This window comes from Anguilla rostrata, chromosome 17 (genome assembly GCF_018555375.3).
Source record: "Anguilla rostrata isolate EN2019 chromosome 17, ASM1855537v3, whole genome shotgun sequence".
NCBI lineage: Eukaryota > Metazoa > Chordata > Actinopteri > Anguilliformes > Anguillidae > Anguilla > Anguilla rostrata.
Genome location: NC_057949.1, coordinates 4885402 through 4889687, shown reverse-complemented (window position 1 = coordinate 4889687; position 4286 = coordinate 4885402). Strand labels below are relative to the sequence as shown.

The window sequence follows — 4286 nt, the reverse complement described above, 5'->3', positions numbered from 1 at the left end:
ATGTCGGGAACAGAAGCAGCCTGCGGAAACAGACGGAGTTTTCTGTACTCGCGTACCGTAACACATTAAAATGATTTAGCGCAGAGAACTTTTAATGCGTAATTCTAACAAGCTGTGTGGGTAGCAGTTGTCTGAGGAACCAGAAGGCCTGAAATGCCATTGCATGCGTCTCTGAGTAATTAGATTTATTTTCTGTTGGTACATTTCAGCTTGTTTCCTGTAACTGTGCTAGGTCAGTACTGCTAATTAATTCCCCCCCCCCAATAATACAGGGTGATCGTGTATTTCTCAGTTCTTTACATCAAACACATTTGTTTTCCAAACTATGCTTTAGCAATAGCACTGAGACATGGTTCTTCTGTCTAGTTTTGGTACTGTCTAATTTTGATAGCAATTAGGTTTGTTAAAAATGAAAATTCATTTGAATGCTCGCCTCTATGAGCTGGTATTGATGAGGCATAATTGTAAATGCTACTTTATGTTTCTCGATAGGGTTTGGTCGAATGCACTGGGCCCATTGAGAATGAAATATTGAAGCTGAGAACATGGATTCTGTCTCTCGTGGATTCTTATTCTGTCTGGTAAACTCAGAATGTAGTCTATTAAGGTTTTGCAAAAACATATTAAAATAGAAAGGGGGATTAATGACATAACAAATCAATACATTAGATTTGTATTCAGCAAAGATGAAAAACCTTCCAGACTTTTGAAAATATAAATTTTATGTTTTTAAAATGATGAGGTGGTGCTTGTAAGGATAGATGTGGCCAATCTGATTGGCCATAAAGAAACCAAGCCTCCACCACACCCACAGGTAATTGATTCCTCTTTCACAACTGAGCTACAGTGTGGTACAGCTTGGAGTCACAAAATTGCCAAAATTGAATTGGGCATGCCTTAATTTGACAGTAGCACTTTGATAATAATATAATGGGTAAGGAGCTGGTCTTGTAATCTGTTGCTGTACCCTTGAGCAAGGTACTTAACCTGCATTGCTTCAGTATATATCTAGCTGTATAATTGGATACAATGACAATGCTAGGTAAAAAGTTGTGTACGTCACTCTAGATAAGAGCGTCTGCTAAATGGCTGTAATTTATTGTTATGTGAAATGAGACCATTCATCCTCAGGCCTCACAATTGAGAGATAAATAAATTAAATGGTCTGTGCTGTTGGCCTCTTTTTATTATTTTGTGTCCATACTTGCATTCCTTTGAGAGCTCTGTGCTGAAGCTGCATTATGCTGTGTTTATGCTGTTAAAAATTATTAACGCTTCTGAGCCACTCAGTCTCCATACTGAAGCAGAGGATGTTCCTGAAGCGTCAGGTATGAGTAACCAGACTCAGATGGAAACACTTACAAATGCATCTGCTCCTGTTATCCGAGCTTCAGCCTTTTTTATTCTGTCAGCTTGCAAATGGAAAAATGACACCGTCAGCGTTCTGGCAGAGAAATCTCTGCTAAATAATTCCATTTTCCCCTATCCTATTGAAAAGCACCTTTGGCGGGATGGACAGCAGGATTAAGCTTGGTGAGAAACAAAAACCCATTTCAGAAAAGCGGCATATACCTCATTCAGGACAAATGCATTGAATAAAATATGCGGACCCCGCGGAAATCCTTGCATTTTAAGCGTTCCCAAACAAAGGGTGCATTCTGGGAAGAGGTATGGATGCAATTTATTAAAATCAGATGGAAATCTGTACTGTGCTGATGCCGGCTCCACATACCAAATGCTCTATCCCCTTTCCTACGGTGGTTCCGACACAAAATGGTGTGCAAATTCATGTGCACGTTTGACCTTTACATGATTGAGAGCAGATGGTTTGTTCTGGAGTCTGTTCCATCTCCTTCGGCACGAAGCCAGCGAACATTTGGGGGCATCACGTTAGAAATGTTGCAGGTACACTGGCAAAGTAATGTTTATGCTACGCATTTCTGGGTCACTTTCAAAAATGAAGAGCCAGTCTAAAACAATGGGATTTGAGCAACAAATCAGAATTGAGCATTAAGGTCAGCTGTCTGAATGTATCCTAATTCTCCTCTGCGTTTTCACACTGGAGACTTTGGGTTGATCTATCTTTGCTTATCAGGAGATGTTTGAAGAGAGACAAACATGCTGTAGGATGCTGTAGCAAGCCCTGCTCATCTGTTAAGTGCAGGATTCTGATGATGACCACCTGTGGACAGACAAGACGTCATGTGACCGAGCTTGGGTTTGAATTCACAACCTTCTAGAGTTCACTCAACTCAAATCAATCGCATTCAAATAACTGCTTGTCTGTCGATTAGCTTTGTATGAACTTCAAGGCAACACATTCACAAGCACACTTCATGTAGTAAGAACTAGAAACCTGTGAAAAAACACAATGACCGCAAACAAACAGCACATAAATCAATGGTACACAAGTGTAGACAACGCAGAATAAAGTTATAACCTTGCACAGTACTATTACTCTAACGGCATATACAGGTTCAATAAGGATAAACAAAATGCTTAGCATGAGACCTGATCTGACCTTATGAAGCAGAGATGCATACAAACAGCTGTCAAACTGACGCCCAGTCCTATTCTGAACAGCATTGCCTTTCCTTAAATTTGGGTCACATTGAGAGACAGGCTCCAAAACTCAGTCCTGGGGGACCACTGCATATGCTTGTTTTTGGTCCTAGCACAATTGGAATCCAAGAATTTTAACAAGCTGTTCATTTTTTCTTAATTAGGTGCTTTTCATATTTAGGGGGAAAATTTAACAGCTTGTTAAAATTCTGGGATTGCAATCATGGTTGGAACAAAAGCCAGCATACACAGTTATCCCCTAGGACCAAAGTTTGGGAACCACTGCATTAAGATGTCCTTCAGTGTCCTGTGCCACTGTTCAGAAGTAGAAAATCCAGGTTCAGAAAGTCCTCCCTGTCACACGCCAAGTGTGACACACCGGGCAGGGAGATGCGACACTACTGGGGAGCAACGATGTCTGTTGCATGGAGAGGTAGAGCGCACCCACACAAAGACGAAATCAAACAAACTGACCACTTCACCCATCCCCCTCACGGGTTCGGGGCAAAAACAATTTACAAAAATAACAAGCTAAAATAGCAAAGACAAAAGAAAGTTAAAAAAAATAGCAGCAACTTTTCAGTTTGCCTGCTCTATAGCTGACCTGCCTTCCCGGCCAGGTCCAGCTCCTCCAACTTTTCAGCTGAGGATTACTTAATTTGACTAGTGCTCAAACAAAAACAAACCGGAACGGACTGGAAATCATAACTGTGCTCTGGGTGTTCGCTCCTGGTCTCGGCCCCGAACTGTGGAGAGCAGCTCACCTTTAAGCGCCTGGGCTGATTAGCTAACGCAGCCCAGGTGCGTGTGCTCTCTCCACCAGCCGGCGCAGCCGAGACCAATCCGCCTCTCCGGCGAACTGACTGCTACACTCCCCAATATTTTGTTCCAATCAACTGGAATTGGTAATTAGCACAATCCTCCAGCCAGGCAGAATCATTGGTGAAATCAGCTGGTGGAAGAAGCACATGGCAGTACTTTTATTTTCTGACCTCTGGACTTTCCACCAGTGCTCTGTTTCAGTGTCAGAGAAGCATGCAATAAGTGTGTACATATTTCTGATGGGGACTACATTTTAGGAATCTGGATTTTGCAGAAGCTAATATATGCAATGTGGTCAATGTGAGAAATAAGTCATTTTGTAACCGTTCATTTTGCAGACTATCCAGCCATGTAATTATTTTTATACTGGACGTTTTGTAACTAACCAGCTATGTGGTAATAGACTTTGTATTCTCCTAAATGAGAAATAATTGAAAAGTTGGTAGTGAAGCAAACTCCACATTTTACTTCAACTAACATACATGGAGGTGTCAGGAAAATTAGTTGCTGTGGGTAAACAGTACATTAATCAGCACCATAAAGTTCTCCCTGGGTGGGTGAACATGTTCGAGTGTGAAAACCCATTATTAGGGCTATCAAAAATATTGGAAGATTGAACTTAAATTTGAGAATTTGAATTTCTGCTTTAGGTCCCACAATTTGTAATAAACATAAATATGTTAGGGATATTGACTGAGGGCTGGACATTTCACGGTTACACAGCCCTGAGGTCATTACTCTGCTAACACAATGGCTTAAAAGCAAAAAAAGCACAATTGTAATCAATACGTACGTTTCTGACATTTATTTTGTGAAAATAAATATTAATGTTAGGTATAAGAAACTAGTCATGTTTTGTCATGTCCTTTGCATGCAACGGCTGTGTGACCCATACACCTCCC

The 4286-nt window shown here is 41.0% G+C and overlaps 1 long non-coding RNA gene across 1 annotated transcript; it reads right to left on the bottom strand.

Annotated features, from left to right (window-relative positions):
• Positions 1-1110: 1110 nt before the first annotated feature.
• Positions 1111-3299, bottom strand: LOC135243480 (uncharacterized). Its single transcript, XR_010326649.1, has 2 exons — positions 3167-3299; positions 1111-2182 (listed from the first exon to the last, which is right to left on the bottom strand). It is a non-coding gene; the product is annotated as an uncharacterized LOC135243480 (long non-coding RNA).
• Positions 3300-4286: the final 987 nt, after the last annotated feature.